General features: G+C 39.7%; 1 long non-coding RNA gene and 1 other non-coding gene across 2 annotated transcripts; both read right to left on the bottom strand.

The window, feature by feature from the left end:
• Positions 1-3337: 3337 nt before the first annotated feature.
• Positions 3338-4137, bottom strand: LOC110902729. Its single transcript, XR_002571370.1, has 2 exons — positions 4093-4137; positions 3338-3503 (listed from the first exon to the last, which is right to left on the bottom strand). It is a non-coding gene; the product is annotated as an uncharacterized LOC110902729 (long non-coding RNA).
• Positions 4138-8600: 4463 nt separating this feature from the next.
• On the bottom strand, positions 8601-8707 carry LOC118489846. The gene has a single exon (XR_004887859.1). It is a non-coding gene; the product is annotated as a small nucleolar RNA R71 (small nucleolar RNA).
• Positions 8708-18968: the final 10261 nt, after the last annotated feature.

Genomic DNA, 18968 nt, shown 5'->3' with positions numbered 1-18968 from the left:
AACCCTGGTGGCTGCTCGACAAAAATTTCTTCCTTCACATCTCCATAGAGAAACGCGGTCTTGACATCCATCTGATAAACAGTGAATCCCATGTATGACGCGTAAGCTAAGAAGATTCGGATGGCTTCAAGTCGTGCAACTGGAGCATATACTTCATCATAATCCAGACCTTCAATCTGTTTAAATCCCTGAACTACCAGCCTTGCCTTGTTGCGAACAATGACCCCAGCCGAATCTTGCTTGTTTCGAAAAACCCATCTTGTTCCAAGTTTACGCTTTCCCTCTGGCAACTTGACAAGTTTCCATACTCCAAGCTTCTCAAATTGGTTCAATTCTTCGTGCATTGCATCAACCCATCCAGGTTCCTGCAAAGCGATATCAACGGATTTAGGTTCAATCTGAGAAAGATAGCAAGAGTATAAACAAGTATTGATGACTCCAGATTGACTCCTTGTCATGACCCCTGCGTTGACAGGACCAATGACATTCTCTATAGGATGATTTCGCTGGACATTTGTAGGTATGGCTATATCTGGAGCTATCTCGTCTTCGGAAGCAGCATTTTGATCAGCAGAAATGGTATGGCTTGACTCCCCCTCATTAGGTGCTGTAGAGTGATGGATGAATGGAGTGACAACAGAACAATCCTCCGGAATCGGATCAGGAAACAATGAAGATCCTGAAACACTGGGTGAAGCACCACTTGTTGAAGCACCTTCAGGGGAGTGATGGGACACCTGTTGTGGTGAAGGGTGAGGAGTAAAAACTATCCCCGGGGGATCAACGGTGTGGCTTTTTGATTCGCTTACGGATTGTTCTTCTTCCTCAGTGTCACCAAATGACAGTGGTTGATGCGGCATCGACGTTCCTGCACCTGTAGAAACACTTGGCAACACGTTAAAAGATTTAAACAAAGTAGCATAATCATATAACCAATCTGGGCCGACTCTAGCATCCGTAGAGTTTTCCTCTAGCCATTCAATGTTGCACGACTCAACGACCTTTTTGGTTACTTTGTTGTACACTCTATAAGCTGAGCCTTTAGAGTATCCAACAAAATAACAGTCGTCTCCTTTGACTTCAAACTTTCCATTAGTGTCCATTAGTAATAACACACATGGACAACCAAAGATACGAAAGTGTGAAACCGAAGGTTTGTTTCCTTCCAGAATCTCATAAGGAGTTTTCATGTGACGTTTATTTACTAAAGCATGATTCTGGACATAACAGGCCGTGCTAACAGCTTCAGCCCAGAAGAAACTAGGAAGCTTGGAGTCAGCCAGCATAGTACGTGCAGCCTCTATAAGAGTACGATTTCGCCTTTCAGCAACACCGTTCTGCTGTGGAGTACGAGGAGCACTGTACTGTTGATCAATTCCCTTCTCTGCACAGAAAGAATTCATGTAACATTTTTGAATTCTGTCCCATTATCTGATCGAATCGCCTTAACCCTTTTACTAGCTTGATTTTCCACCAAGGTGATGAATTGTTTGATCAAAACTGCTGCCTCACTCTTGTGACTTAGAAAATACACCCAGGTGTATCGTGAATAGTCATCAACTATCACGAGACAATATGCCTTCTTGCCAATGCTTAAAACATTCACGGGCCCAAAAAGGTCCATATGAAGTAACTCAAGAACAGCCTTGGTTGAGGGTGTAGACTTAGACTTGTGCGGCTTTCGATGAGCTTTGCCTTTAGCGCAGGCAACACATTTCTCTACCAACATAAAATCTTTGATTGGCAGATCACGAACCAGCTGGCCTTTGGCAAGGCGATTTAAATTTTTCATGTTCACGTGCCCGAGACGACGATGCCACAATAGACCATCATGTTCTGATATCTTCGAAAACAAGCAAGTGATCTCTTCACACGGCTTCTTGTTCATATCGATGACATAAGCATTTCCTTTTCTCTCGGCAGTCATTAAGAACCAATCTTCAGGAATGACAATCCCTGGCTTCAAAACATAACATCCCTTTTTTGTAAAATGCACCGAATTTCCTCGGTCACAAATTTGCGAAATGCTCAACAAATTATGTTTCAGTTCAGGAACATAATTCACATTTTCGAAGCTTAAGACACCGTTTTTCACAGTTCCCTTCAGTGTGATTCTACCAGATTCTCCTCCCGCAAAAGAGACATAACCCCCGTCAAATTCTTTTACATTGACCAGCTGAGTCAAGTCCCCTGTCATATGCCTGGAACAGCCACTATCCATGTACCAGAGGCGCACGGTAGTCCTCCATAGCTGTTCCTGCACGATTTGCGAGATTAGTTAGATTTGGGAACCCAGCCCATAGTGGATCTGGGTTTTCCATATGCATCAATGTACGTTACTTTTTGCCAAATCAGATTATCTTTATTCAAAAATTTTGATTTATCTCTGTTGACAAAAGGATTTGCATTCATGTTCGACTGGGCAGCCTTTACCTTTGGTTTCCAGTGTTGATATGACCAGTTAGAACAATAATTATCAAAAACATTTTGTTTGTGTCTTTGAAAAAATTTTTGATTCTGTTGGTTTCTTCGTTTGGCTGCATTCCAGTCTAAATCAGAAGGCTTGGTCCTTCGACTGTTATTCTTCATTGCCTCTGTCTTCGTGACGTTCATGGGCTTAGAACAACTAGTTCGATTTGATCTATCCTTCTGATTTTTGAAACCTTTGTGCTCAGATGACTTCTTTGGGGGATGGACACAATTTCGTGCAATATGTCCCGCAATTCCACAGTTGAAACAAGTTTGTCGTTTCAATGTGTGGAGTTTCGGGTTTTTCTGAAAATTGTTCCTGCTTTGCTTTTCAGGTTTGGCGATTTTTGCTGACTTTCGTTTAGAGCGATCTGGGTTCACCTGATTCGACGTTTCACAAGCATGTGATGTATGTTGCGATTCAGACACGATTTTCTTACTGTGATTACCTTTTCCTTGAAAATCTGACGATTTGAGATCAGTTTTATTTGGTAAAACATCTGTTGAAGATTTTACGTTCAAATTACCATTTAATTCTTTGTCGATGATTTTTGATTCAGTTTCAATTTCAGAAGCATTTGAAATTTCACTAACACATGCTTCTTCAACATGTGTATCAACGGTTTCCAATGGGGTCCCACAAGATTCAGCATTAGGGACTCCCACTGAGACCGATTCAGAAGAAGAATCAGGACATTCGTGATTTTCTTGAGAAGAAGTGTCAGTGGTTTCACTGAATGTATCCTGAGGGACCTCACCTGCAATACTATCATCTGACATATTAGAACCATCACATTCACAATTATTAACCGAAGAAAATTCATCACCAGAATTAACGTTCACAGTTTCAACACAAACATCATCAGTCTTGCCCAAAACATCAGGCCCATTACCAGCTAAAGAAAGTAACATGCTAAAAATACTTTGTCCCAAAATAAGATCAGGATTATTTTCATCAAAACAAGGTTTTTGTGAATCAGAATTTAAAACTTGTTCTCCCCCAAGTGTCTCTTCACATTTCACATCAACTTTTTCTGCACATGCAAACGACTGGTTAGGATCAACATTTCCTTTTGAGACAAAATTCATTGTATGACCTGGTTGTTTATCAACAGATTTGTTGTTGATCGATGACTTATCGGTTTTTGGACCGTAAGTCATCTTGCCCTCATTGAGTAACTCCTCTTCCGTGAAAGGCATATAAGTGTAGTTATGATTGTATGGAGGAGGAGTTTTTGTGTATCCCAATCCAGCCCCTTTCTTTTCTTTATACTCTAGTTGTATGTCACAAATGTTCTTGACCAAATTACTAGAGGTGTCAAATTTTTTAATATTGATTTCATTTATCTGATATTTGACTTTCAAGTCCTCTAATTCTTTGGTCAGGTCGCTAATTGTGGCTAGAGCATCTAGGAAATTACAATTTTTAGCACTGAGGTCTTCTTTTAGCTGAACTATATCTTTTCTTTGGGCCTCAGTTTTTTCTTTGTAAAGTTTTTCATTTTTGGCCAAAGTAAAGTTTTTATTCTTAAGATCTTGATAATCTTGAATAAGTTCAGCATTATGTATTCTATAAGCCTCAACTCTTTCTCTGCATTCAGTAGTACAGAAAATAGAACGTACCTCTTCAGCAGTGAGTCCATGAACAGGAGCTGACAGGATTTTGGTCAAGAATGCAAAGTTCTCAGCTTGAGGCTCAGCATCTGGCGAAGAGTCCTTTTCCTCTGAAGTCATGAATGCTATGTTTTGAGCAGCACTCTGGATTTCTGGTTGAGAGATGTTCAGACGTTGAATTTCATCATCCCAATTGAAATCTGCACTTGGTTGAACAGCAAGGGCTGAACTCTGAGTTCCTTCACCAGCAACAGCTGAATCGTTTGTCGTCACAAGAGCCCTTTCAGGGTTTGGAGGAGCAGGATGCGCAGGAGTAAAGTCTTTGTTGTTGTTTTTGGGCTTAGGACAGTTTCTTGCCAAATGACCTTGCTCATGGCAGTTGTAGCAGCGTAACTTCATTGGAACATTTGCAGAGTTTGAGAAAGAAGAGCCCCATCTATTTCTGCCAGTCTTTTGTGCAAATCTTTGTGCTCTGAATGCTGCCATTGCCATTTGCCAGGTGATGTCCATCTCCTCCACATCTTCAGGATGATACTGAAATAGATCATTCAACGACCAGCTTGGAGGTTGTATTTTACCTGCAACAAAAGCATTCAAACAATTTATCACAGAAGCAGCGACCTCCAGATTCTCTTTCGATTGCTGAGAAAAGAAGGCGATGAGCTCAGATTTTGCTGAAGAAGGTGCGGCGATTTTTGCTGCAGGCGATGAGGAGCTTGAGCTAGAGTAATGCACAGTAGTGGTTGACCCAGAGGTAGCCTTTTTCGATCCATTCTGTGAAATCAGTGCAGTGTTGTCATTGCTTGGATTGGTGGAAGAAACAGAAATGCCTGCGGCTAACAAACTGGACTTGTGATTATTCTCCCGTTGCTTGTCATCAAGCTCACATGCTTTGATGTGTGAAATCATTTCAGTCAAGGTGCATCTTGCGAGATCTTTGGTCCGCTTGATCATAGCAACGTGATTATCCCAACTCTTAGGCAAGGCATTCAGAAGTTGACGATTCTGAGCAGCCTTTGAAGGAAGTATTTCTTCTAGATCCATTTGAGTAATGATCTTTGAGAAACGCTGAATCTGATTCTCAATGGTTTCCCCATAGACGTAGTTGAAATTGTTGAAGTTTTGCCTCAACAGGTTCCTTTTGCTTTCCCTCATGTCTTCATTCCCCTCGTACACATCGATCAATGCTTCCCACAGTTCTTTGGCTGATTTGCAAGTGCGAAATCCCATAGCAATGTCTGACCCCAGTCCCATGGTCAAGTATCCGATTGCTCGATTATCTTCTTCGACAATAGCGTAATCTTCGTCAGTATATTCAGCACGAGGTTTCTTGACTTTGACTCCAGGGTTCGTCTCCCTCTCATACATGATTTCTCTAGGACCTCTTTCAATGACCCTCCAAAGCTTGGGCTCCTTAAACTTGATATGTTGCTCAAAACGCCACTTCCATTCAGGAAAGTCATTAGCATCCAAGAGCCTTGGAATACGAGAGCTGGTTCCAATTTTTGAGTCCAACTCTTGCTGAGCGTTTGTGACAGCTAGGTCATTAGCAGTTGACATGTTTGCTTATGGTTAATTAATTAAATTAATTAAGGTCCAACAGTCCAACAGTCCAACAGTTTAACAGTCCAAAAGATCAACAGATCAACAGTCCAAAACACGAGTTTATGTTTGACGTTGCGAGTCGAGAACGCGGTTTCGAGTCGAGACCAAAAACAAATAACTCGAGACTTGATACGTTGCGAGTCACCCACCACTTGTCGAGACCAGCCGATTGCGAGTCGAGACTAAAACAGCACAACTCGAGACTTGACTCGAGACCCACAATCGTTGCGAGTCGAGACCAAAACAGGACAAGCCGAGACCTCTGTTGTTGCGAGTCGAGATGAAAACAGGACAAGCCGAGACCTCTGTGGTTGCGAGTCGAGACCTGCAAAACAGATAAGTGATAAGAACTGTTGACTCGGAATCCCGGATTTTCAGCACTTCCAAAATTCAAAGATTTGAAATCTTTGAATTTTCTTCAATCAGCTCCAAAAAATCAGCAAACAGATTTCTGAAAATTATACGATCCAAATCAGTAACTTTTTAACAAAACCACCAAGAACAGATCAGTATAATCGAATCCTTTCACTGCAAAACAATCACCACAAACCGGTTAGTAATATTAGTTTAACCTTGAATCCGATTGATATCAAAACCGAACCAAGAATGGTTTCTTGGCTCTGATACCAATTGTAAAACCCGTACAGGATCAATCAATGATATCAATAATATCTTGTGAAAGCGCGGAATTCAGTCACAAGACGATTCAAGATTAAACAATAACAATAACAATCAATGATAATTGAGAGCAATAGAAATCACAAACCAAATAGTTCTTGCATTCAACGATGACCGAAGACTGATACAAGAACAGGGACTCGCAACCGGTTACCCAACCAACAACCTCAACCCTAAGGTTGAGGTGTGTATATATACTAGACACTAGGACCGAAACATAAGCCCTATAACTAATGGGTTGCGAGTTGGCCCTATAACATCCAAACCGGCCCAAAATATATATAAAGAAATAACAAAAACAACCCTTGTAACCCCTGTACTATATTCACCTGCATGAATAAACCTTCAGGTTCCAACAAAGTGTTTAGTATAATACTTTTTATTTTTAATCTTTTACACTTTTTATTTGGTTTTGTATTAATGATTTTAATAACTAGTTGCTTATGTTGAAGGTGATCTTTCCTTATCGTTTGTCCGTGGTGTCTTGGCATTATTTTACTGTCTATATAATATAAAAGATTTTCATCATTCATATCTCCACGGTCTATATGGAGGTATGTTGGCTACCTGGTCGGGGGTTAAGGAAACGATTTGGTAAGGGTCTTGCCGTTGTTCAGCGTTTAGAGGTCCTGCAAGGGACCTGGGTCAAATTTAGTAGGATCTCCTTCAATGCCCATAGGTATTGGATGACGGGGATCCAAACTCTTTGACCCCCTCATAAGTTAACTACTATTAATACTATAACCCGGCTATTTAGGACTGTATCCCTGCTGACTCAGACTACTTAGCCGAGGGTAACGTCACCGCCAAAAGCGGGGCCTACCACAATTTGCCTTAATAACTTAGTTCATTATCTTCCAATAATCCAACCCTTTAGGATTGTATCCTTCCTGACTCAAACTACTGGGTTGAGGGTAACGTCGCCTTCAAAAGAGGGGCCTACTACAATAACTAAGATAATCTCTTAAACAAGTGCAAAAGTGCGAAAATAATCAAAGGTTATACTAATACACGAGTCGGATCCAAGTGATTCATCTTGTCTATCTGTTTTTATTTTATTTTTATTTTTCAGCATTTAGTTAGTTTTTATATTCTTAGTTTAAAAACATTTTTCTAACTTTTTGATTTGATTAGATGTTGAGGATAAACCGGTACTAAAAGCTCTTGTGTCCTTGGACGACCTCGGTATCTTACCAACACGATACTACGTCCACGATGGGTGCACTTGCCCATATGTGTGTTTAGTGTTAGTAAATATCGTGTTTTATAAATTTAAAACTTGGCTAAAGGTGTAAAAAGGGCTTAATTATATTCTAAAAATATATTACACTACACACGCATCAAGTTTTTGGCGCCGTTGCCGGGGACACAAGGATTTTAAGAAAGTTAGGAATCAACGGCCTAATCATATTTTTATTTTTCTTTTTAATTTTTTAGGATTTTCTTAGTTTTTCAGCTTCTGCAGAGCTCAGCACGAGCCGTGCCTGGTCGGACACGGGCCGTGCCCAGCATCGTTACTGGCAGTTTTTAGTTTTCCAAGTTACAGAAGGCTGACCACGGGGCCGTGTCGGTGCAACACGGGGCCGTGTCCAACTTCCAGTAACTGGGATCTGGAAAACAATCACTGTAACTCCGACCACGGGCCGTGTTCGCTGAACACGGGGCCGTGGTGAACCTTCTGACCAGCATTCTTTTCTGTTTTTATTGCAGGACTTGGAACCAGACGCCAATCTTACATAGTGTATGAGCTCCAGTTCTAATAGGGATATAAAAGAACCTCTAGAAGAACCCGAACGCTTTCTCAGAAAAAGACTAAAAGCTAAAAACAAGAGAAAGTTTCGGGTGATCTACCTCCAATGGCGGACCAACGTACCCTCATGGATTACCTACGACCCACCGTAGGTAACCTAGGCGCTGCTATCAATGCACCGAATGTCGAAGCAAATAACTTCGAACTTCGACCGCACTTGATACAAATGCTCCAAAACTCCGCAACTTTCCATGGGCTTGCGGACGAGGTTCCCCATCTACATATTACTAATTTCTTAGAAATATGTGATACCTTTCGGATCAATGGAGCATCAAATGACGCCATCCGCCTCCGAATGTTTCCTTTCTCATTAAAAGACCGAGCGAAAGCTTGGCTCAACGCCCTCCCAGCTGGATCGGTAAACACATGGGATGAACTAGCCCAAAAATTTCTATATAAGTATTTCCCTCCCGCTAAAACGGCTAAATTAATGACTGAAATTAATACATATTCACAAGAGGACGGGGAATTCTTATATGAAACTTGGGAAAGGTTCAAGGAGTTATTACGCAAGTGTCCACATCACGGCCTTGCGATATGGCAACAAGTATCCACTTTCTATAATGGATTGTTGCCACATACAAGGCAGACACTTGATTCTAGCTCCGGGGGACTTTTAGGTAATCGACGCCCGCATGAAATATATAACCAAATTGAGGAAATTGCTCAAACCAATTTTCAATGGCACACCCCCCGAGGCAATAAATCTATTGCCCCGGGCGCCCATAAGGTCGATGAAAGCACTTCTTTACAAGCCCAAATCGAGGCCCTTTCTTCAAAAATAAAAAAATTGGAAATGACAAAAACAGTCTCGGTTATGGCTTGTGAAGGGTGTGGTGGGTCACATGAAAATTGGAGTTGTAGGAAAGAAACGGACGATCAACAAGAATTGGTAAACTACATTGATAATAGACCTAGGCCGTCGGGTCCTCCAACGGGAACTTACAACCAAGGATGGCGAAACCACCCAAACCTTGGTTGGAGAGAACCCGGCAATAGTAGTAACCAACAAACCCAACGAACAAACTTTCAACAACCAAGAAATGAGTCACAAAATTTCACTCAACAACAAAGTGGACGAGAAAGGCTTGAAGATACTGTATCTCGCCTCATCTCCGACACTGAAAAGAAAAACTCGGAAAGATTTCTACAATTAGAATCAAATTTAGAAATCAACAAGCTAGTATTCAAAACATAGAAAAACAATTAAATCAAATAGCTCAAAATTTTGCCGAGAGACCGCAAGGCGCATTACCTAGCAATACCGAAACAAACCCAAAAGCACAAGTTCACCTCATCACGCTACGAAACCGCACCGTAGGGCCTGCAGAAGCGCCACCGCCAACAGAAGAAACGGTACTGACACCTCTGCATGAAAAGAACTCCCCTCCATCACCAGGGCCTGCCAAAATTCCTCGAGTTCCGTACCCCGGTAGGTTAATTCGTCAGAAGACCAATGAGCAATTCGCGAAGTTCGAAAGTCTATTAAAGCAATTGCATGTCAATATTCCTTTTATTGAGGTCCTAACCTAAATGCCCAAATACTCTAGGTTCATGAGGGACTTCCTCACTCATAAAAAGAAAATTGAAAATTTGCAATTAGTCAATTTAGGCGAAGAATGCTCTGCCCTCGTACTCAATAAACTTCCCCAAAAGAAAATCGATCCCGGAAGCTTCACGATTCCTTGCTCAATAGGGGAGTCCCCCGTTCGTAATGCCCTAGCCGACCTTGGGGCTAGCATTAACCTCATGCCCTCATCAATGTTTAAAAGACTCGGCCTGGGAACCACGAGTCCTACAAAAATGAGCATACAACTCGCTGATCGATCCGTCAAATTCCCACAAGGTGTCATTGAAAATGTCTTGGTAAAGGTAAGCAGATTCGTCTATCCAGCCGACTTTGTCATACTCGATATGGAGGAAGACACCGAGGTCCCCCTCATACTAGGGAGACCATTTCTTGCCACTGCACAAGCGGTGGTAGATATGAATGACGGAACACTCACCTTGAGGTATGGGGATGATGAAGTAAAATTCAGAGTTGGGAAGAGAATAGAGGACGACGACCCGGTCAACTACATGAAGGTTATTGATTCGAGCTTGGATGCTGCTCTCCGACGGTGTAATATGGGACGCCACGCATCCTACTCAGAAAATATATAACCTCACATTGGGTCTAGCCAAGGACCCTTATAAACGTGGCGCACCACGGAGGCATTCCGCGGAACTATCCTCAGTTTAGTTTAATCTTTTAGTTTTAATTTGCAGGAATAAAACACACTTGTGGTGGTAATGGATGAAAAAGGAACGAGAAAAATGGCCCCATGCACAAAGAACGAAGCAACCCGACACAAATCTCCATTACAGAAGGCTTAACACGGGCCGTGCTCAACCAACACGGCCCCGTGCTGAACCACCTACAGAAAAAACGCCCAGTTCAGGTAACTGGACACGGGCCGTGTTCACCAGACACGCCCCCATGTCCAGGCTTCTGTCTCATTTTTTTAATTTCTGTTACTGGCACCTGAACACGGGGCCGTGTCCGGTCCCCACGGGGCCGTGTCCAGACTGCCAGTAACATAAATCTTTGCTTTTAACACCACATTACACATCCAATCAACCTAAAAATTTATTTTTGGGACACATTGAGGACAATGTGTAATTTAAGTGTTGGGGGGGGGGGAAGCTAACACTTTGAAATTTTGCAAGTCCTAACAACAAGCCTTACACAAAACTCTATTGGAACCGCTAAACACCCCAAATTTTTTCAAAAAGAAAAAAAATTTCAATTTTTTTTCTTTTTACTTGTCTGAAGTTTAAGTTAGGAATCCCAAGATTAATAAGGTTATATTTTTATAAAATTTACAACCGAGAGCGTCGTGATAACAAGAACCAACATAAGAAAATTATGAAACGACATAACAAGTCTAGTTAAAATTTGATTATATATGCTTGATCACATTAAAACCCATTCCCACAAAAGTGAGTTTTGAGCCTTTATTGAGCATACAAATTTACATCTTTAGACTAGATGCTCATTTTTCGTTTCTTGTGTGAATAGCCGCTTGGTTCTTACAACTCTAGAACTTGCCACGACGATTGATTCCCGGTCCTTACCAACTTAAACCCAAGTAAGTAAATGATAGAGGCATTAGGACTAACCATTTTTCTTTCTACACCATTATTTTTCAATTTTTTTACCACCTACCCAAAATCCCTCTAGTTAACCCCTTTGAGCCTAAACCTTTCGTTTCTTTACCCTAAACCCTTTTTACCCACCAAAAAACCCTTTTTATATTTTTTTCACCCTCTATTTTAGTAACAAGCTCGGTTTTTCGCAAGCTCGTTCTTTTATGTGACTAAAAAAAAATGATGGTGAAGTTAAAAACAAACAAAGCTATGCAAACAAAAGCTTGTTTGGAGAAATACTTCAAAATAAAAAGTCACTAAAAACAAAATGTGTTACGAAAACCGACGCTTTTTACGCTTTTCGCCCTTTTATTAACCACTAACCCAACCACCCACCTTTAGCCCAAGCCTAACTCTTCACCCAAAAAGTCCTCTTGATATTTACAAAGGTATAAAGTTAAAAAGGAGGAGGATTGATTGCTTGGCAAGCCTATGGAAGGCGTAAGTTCCATGCCGCTCTCGAGTGATTCACTAAAAATACACCTTCGGTCGAGTGTTGAGTGATTTCTCCCGTGAGGTATGTGAACTTGTATATAAATGAAATTTTAAAAAGGCATGTTATGCCCAAATAAGTAATTTGTCCTATGAAACGTTCTAAATAAATCATAACGAATAGGATTGTAAATAAATAAAAATAAAACCAAAAAAGATCTTGGATTCCCGACACTCTATGACAAGCCAAAAACCTTCTCTTCTACCCATTCCATTCCATTTGGGAGTGTAAGCCACATTTAAAGAGTTTTGCTTGAGGACAAGCAAAAGTTCAAGTGTGGGGGTATTTGATGTGTGTAAAATACAACATATAAATTACATCAAATAAGGCATAAAACTAACCCTTTTTAAGTACTAATGTTGGAAAAAGAGTGTTTTTGTCTTCCTTTTGTATTTTCAGGATGAAATGAGCTCAAATTCACAAAAGAAGCAAAAAGACAGCTAATTCTAACATAAATACAAGAAAAGGAATAAAAGTAGACTGCCCGAACCCTCAACGGCATCCTCCCAAGCGAAGAAGAGAAAACAGAAGCCTGAACACGCCCCGTGCTCAGCCAGCACGGGGCCGTGCCCAAGAAGCAGCAGAAAAGACAAACATGTAGAAGCTTCTATTGCCCACCACGGGAGCGTGTCCAGTGAGCACGGGGGCATGGCGAAAGTACAGCAGGCGCATTAATTGTAATTGCGAATTACAATTAATGAAGAGAGAGAGTGTCAGACGGGCACGGGGGCGTGTCCAGCGGACACGGGGCCGTGCCCAGCCTTCTGTTCAGCCTATAAATAGGAGTGCTTGGTTTCATTCCAACTCATCCCTTGGCACACCACCTCTCTCACACTTCATCCACCACCCACCACCACCATAACACCATCATCCACCACCATCATCCATTGTCCATCGTAGAGTGTGTGAGTCGTCTCGGGATCCAAGATTGATAGTAAGAGTTCTTGACAATCAAGGCCATGTTTGCCTAAGTCTCTTACATCACTTGGTGAAGACAAGTGTTTAGTATAATACTTTTTATTTTTAATCTTTTGCACATTTTATTTGGTTTTGTATTAATGACTTTAATAACTAGTTGCTTATGTTGAAGGTGATCTTTCCTTATCGTTTGTCTGTGGTGTCTTGGCATTATTTTACTGTCTATATAAAATAAAAGATTTTCACCATTCATATCTCCACGGTCTATATGGAGGTATGTTGGCTACCTGGTCGGGGGTTAAGGGAACGGTTTGGTAAGGGTCTTGCCCTTGTTCAGCGTTTAGAGATCCTGCAAGGGACCTGGGTCAAATTTAGTAGGATCTCCTTCAATGCCCATAGGTATTGGATGGCGGGGATCCAAACTCTTTGACCCCCTCATAAGTTAACTACTATTAATACTATAACCCGGCTATTTAGGACTGTATCCATGCTGACTCAGACTACTTAGCCAAGGGTAACGTCACCGCCAAAAGCGGGGCCTACCACAATTTGCATTAATAACTTAATTCATTATCTTCCAATAATCCAACCCTTTAGGATTGTATCCTTGCTGACTCAAACTACTGGATTGAGGGTAACGTCGCCTTCAAAAGAGGGGCCTACTACAATAACTAAGATAATCTCTTAAACAAGTGCAAAAGTGCGAAAATAATCAAAGGTTATACTAATACATGAGTCGGATCCAAGTGATTCATCTTGTCTATCTGTTTTTATTTTATTTTTATTTTTCAGCATTTAGTTAGTTTTTATATTCTTAGTTTAAAAACATTTTTCTAACTTTTTGATTTGATTAGACGTTGAGGATAAACCGGTACTAAAAGCTCTTGTGTCCTTGGACGACCTCGGTATCTTACCAACACTATACTACGTCCACGATGGGTGCACTTGCCCATATGTGTGTTTAGTGTTAGTAAATATCGTGTTTTATAAATTTAAAACTTGGCTAAAGGTGTAAAAAGGGCTTAATTATATTCTAAAAATATATTACACTACACACGCATCATAAGCCCACCAGGCCTGCCTACGCGGGCCGCCTAACATGTGCAGATGCAGAAAAAGCTGTTTCTGTTGCTGGTTTTTGATAAAAGTGGTTTCCATACTCACCTATTTCAATACTAGGAGCTGCCCACAGTAACATACGACCTCTTGACACCTGCCATGATCTGAATATAACTCCCCGACACGTGTCACGATCCTACGAAAACCCAAACACTATAAATAGGAAGTGGGTTTCTTTGTTTTTGCACACCACTTCCCAAAATTCTGCTCATAACTCTCAACTAGGAGGGACCTGATCCTTTGGGAACCTTCATTCAGTCCTTTGGACTCTTAGTAAGTTCCCTTTCGTGCCTAGTTTAAATTTTTAGCGGTTATAGCCGAAAGGTCAAGCGTTTCGATAAACGCTTTGACTTTTAATCGGTTGAGCCATGGTTCGTGACGAACATGGCTACGTGACCGTAATTAGGTAGGTGTTTAACCCTCAAAAGGGCGCCTCCTAATTACCACGTTTACTTAGTTTAATTGTCGGGTCAAATGAAAGTCAAACGGGTTAGTTTTAAATAGAATGCATAACTATTAAATTAAAATCAGTTTTGCCACTCTAATAACTTGGTAAATATTAGTTGAACATGTTTAAACATGATTCAACCCGACAATTCTAAGTATAGGCCCGGTTCGGAGCCGAAAGTTGCGAAAGTTGACTTTTGCTTTGACTTTCAGTTCTGACCCGAATTAGACTTATTTAGATATCCCTTAGGATTCCTTTAGGATCATGTTATAGGTTAGTGTAACCCTCTGAGGTTATACAACCTAAATCCTTAGTTATCCTATTCATTTGCAAGTTTCCGTTATATGCCGAATTGTTGACCGTTATGCCCTTTTGACCTTAAAATGTGATTTTTGAAAAAGTGAAAGGATAGAAACCTTCAATACTGAATTATAAACTTGTCCCTAAAATTTGACATCAATTTGAGGTCTAGATTAGGAGTTATGCTCAATAGCGTAATTAGAAAGCTTTTTGTTAATTAAATGACATAATTAGCATATAGCCTATCTAAACCCAATTTTTAATACCAAACTTTTACTTACTGATATAAAATAATATTTTGGGATTTTGAAAGATTTTTATTTATTTTAGGCTGAGCATAACATAGGGTTATAGGCTTGATTCGGTAATTGCCGGTTTTGCCCTTTTGGGCTATAAAATGAGTTTTATAAATCCGATTGACCCCAAACCTTTTTCTACTGACCTAATATGTTAAATAAATTATTTTGAGCCTTCTGGAATTTTAAGAATATTAGATTTCTATACCAAACCCGGAAATGGCTCCAAATCGCCTTTTTAAGCATTTTTAGCACATAAGTATGCACTAGAACCTATTTAAGCATATGGGATTGAAACCTACTGATGTATTCAGTAAAATTTTATATTTTAAAAGCAGGAGGATATCTTAAACTCAGAATTTCAGTTTTGACCTTTTAGGCATTAGTGAAATTACCAAAACGCCCCTACGGTGTCTAGAATGATTGAGATTGATAAATTTCACATAGGATTAATACCCTACTGTTATAACTTAGTAAATTAAGTATATTTACTGATTTAATCAGACCTGTAACTCAGGTTATTATTTAAACCCTTTTACACCCTTTAAAATGACCAAAATGCCCTTATGAGGCATAAATTGGGTTTAAAACCATTTGGGGCATAATGGAAGGTATCATTCTGATATCACAATATGTTTAAGGCATATTAACTTAGGAAACTTGTATATGACTCTTATGGTTACTCGTTACGCACCTTATGCGTTCGGATCGGCGTAGGTAACTAGTTTACCCATTTTAGCCGAAACGGGTCAAACCATATCATTTCAGTCTCAAAATCCAGAATGTGATTAAGTTACCCATATTAAACAAGTATGCAAGCTTGTTGGGTCAAAACCACATTCTAAAACGGTCTTCGCCTTATCGTGCGTTTAAACCGTAATCTTCATTTAAGAACTAACCGGTCTAGGCTTAGGCCAAATTAAAAGAGCCGTTAGGATTCTAATAGGTTATTAAAAACCTTCGTTCCAGATTTAGGAGCCCAGTAAAAGCTATCTGTACTTGCTTGGTGGTATACGGCTGGGATAAATTGTATAAATTTACTCAGGTAAATACGTTTAACTTATTTTCCCTATACGGGCTTGGGGTACGGTATATAAAATACCGCTTGGTCGGGGAATTGACCTTAACCGGTCGGTGGTTAAGTGTTGTCAAATTAACCCGTTTGAAAATGCTGTTTTGTTTGTTTAACGCCTTTGGGGGCTTAATGACCATGTCCCGGATATACTTGGCATCATTCAAAGAATGGCCACGACCTTAGCACATGGGTGTAGGCGTACACCCGTAGTGCATTTCAATAAAGTATAATCGTCGGTCAAGAGAAGTCTCGCGGCGGAATTATATTAAGTGGTGTGTCTATTAATCTTTAACCCGGTACGACCCGGGCAACTGAACGCATAGCAAACATGTAATTCTTTTACAAGATTATTAAGCAAATAATTATACCAAGTAACAAAAAGTTTTGTGCCGTTTGCACTCAAATCAATTTTTAAACCATTTTCAAAATGAGTCAGTTAAATTGTATTTACCAGTGAAAACTGACGTATTTTCCCAAAAAGACTAAGTGCAGGTACTACGCGTAATAGGCTGGTTACTCCTAGCATCAAATAGAAGTCTCGCAAGCTTAGATGCCTGAAGTCTGTTGAACAATGTTTTATTTTATTTTGCAATCCGCCTGTGGATCTTTTACCTTCCATTTGTAATACTTGGATATTACTTCATATCGGATTGTAACATATTTTGCTTCCGCTGTGCATTTAAATTGTGTGGTTTGACTATGACGATATCAACTACGTAACGTACTCCCCACCGGGCCCACCCGTGACACGTGGTAAAATTAGGGGTGTGTCAGGTTGGTATCAGAGCCAACACTAAGTGAATTAAAGACTAGCCTTTTGTGTTTAATCTCAGTTACACAATTGCACATTCTAGAGTCTAGACAAGAACTTAGGACTAATCCCAATTCGTTTTAATTGGTCCTTGATTTATTCCTTTGTTATTTTCTGATTAGCCCCTGTTGGGCAAGTCATTTTTGTAGAAGTCCCGTTTAGGGCAACCATGTATTTCTTTAAATTTAAGGGAACAGTTAGATTTAAAATAACATTCCCATTATAAGATCTACCATTATAGTAAAATGGCAAAATCTAAAAAGGACAAGACCTAGCTCAGGTGTCGTTCTAAGACAGGGCTAAGATGGTAGTTCCTCAATTAGATTCAGATCTTTGTTAACATCTCAATTTAGGATTGATCTGCGTTTAATATAAAAAAAAGAATCTTGGGGTTAAAACCAAGCCACGTGTCATTGTAGACATGGCTAAGACGGTAGAACCTGTCCAAAAGATTCCAAATTTTTGTTAACATCTGAAAGTATGTTAACATGCTGGGCAAATTGTGATGCAGTATAAATCACACAGGCCATCTTTGAAAATTGGGATTTATTTAAAATTCCCTGTAAGTAAATAGCCATCCCTTAAGGATGAAGTGCCCCCGGGTAATAAATAACGTCCTCTGGGACTAAGAGACAATAGAAGTCTGCAACTCACTGTCAAGAAAGGGTAATGAACTGTGATTCAGACCCAAATACCTCGGTTCTGTGAAAATCCTGGTTATAAATTAAAACTGTCTTTGTGACTAGGCTTTTGTGCCAAAACTAAAACTGTAATATAGGATTGTAATAAAGGTCCTGAATATATAAATGATTATCAAATTAACCAGAAGTGGCTATTTAAAACCGTGGTTAATAAATCATAATACTGTAAAACTTTCTAAAATAAACCTTGTCCATTAGTTCCTTATGTGGCAATTAAGGCTACCTGGCAAGGTTAGATAAGGTAATCAGCCGTCCGGTGAAGAAAAAAAAACCATGGGTTATAAATTTTAGAAATTTCATAAGCCTATTATAAGGATTCGAATCCTTGTAAACACCTGTAAACATGTTAACATTCCTGGCAGATGTGATCTAATCACATAATTCATCTTTATACTGGATTCTCCCGAAATCCTTCTTATTCGATGAATAAAACATCCATTAAGGATGTAATGCTTACGGGCCATATTCATTATCATATAAGACAAAAGACAGTGGTAGCATATGACTCCCTGTCAAGAAAAGGCAATGAACAACCTTCAAAGCCTAAATACCTGATTCTACGAAATCATGGTTTATAATTTAAAGTTGCCCTTGTGACTTGGCCTTTTGGGCCATAGTTATATTTTAAAATAAATTTAGGATAACTATAATGGGAGCCCTGAAGAAAATAAATATCATTCCTTTTCTGCCAGTGAATATATTAAAAAGAATCTTAAAAGGTATAACCTAGCTTGAATGTCAGTAAAGACCTAGCTATGATGGTAAAACCTGCATTAAAGAGATTCAATTCCTTGATAAACATGTTAACACTCTTGACAACAGTGATGCGGTAAAATCACATTTGTCATCTTTATATTGGGAATTTCCAAACCCCCCCCCCTATTTAGCCTAAATGATCAGAATGAATCATGGCTAATAATCGTCGAACATGAGGTATACGTCAAACATCCTTTTAAGATGTATGCCTTCGAGCAAAGATGTATTCATGATAAAGATATTTATTCATAACTTCCTGTCAAAAGGTAATGAGTTATGAAATTTTCCGATCCAAAGGAATCATTGATTATGTTTTAGATTGTCCTTGTGACAAGGCTTTGTGCCATCTAAAGAATCCTTTGAAACAAGCCTTTGTGCTGTATAAAGTGTCTGTACGACATTGACAGTTGTGACTTATATCCCCTGTCTAATAAGAAGGATTAGATTCTGTGTGAACGCCAAAGATGGTTTATTTAAAAAAAAAACCTAGGCAAAACATAATCAAATAAATCTTATACTATCTATTGGCCTAAATGGTTTGTTCGCACCATGGCTAATTAATTATCAAGTTCGACAATTCTCTATATAATTAAATAAATTATTACTACTTAGTTAGTAGCCTTCAAAACTTTGCAATGGCTGACTCCTCTGAAGCTCACAATCATCCAGTTGATCAAAATGATGAT

Source organism: Helianthus annuus, chromosome 2 (assembly GCF_002127325.2).
Source record: "Helianthus annuus cultivar XRQ/B chromosome 2, HanXRQr2.0-SUNRISE, whole genome shotgun sequence".
NCBI classification, from domain to species: Eukaryota; Viridiplantae; Streptophyta; class Magnoliopsida; order Asterales; family Asteraceae; genus Helianthus; species Helianthus annuus.
Note: the sequence above shows the minus strand (reverse complement) of the source record. Positions and strands in the feature narration are given on the sequence as shown.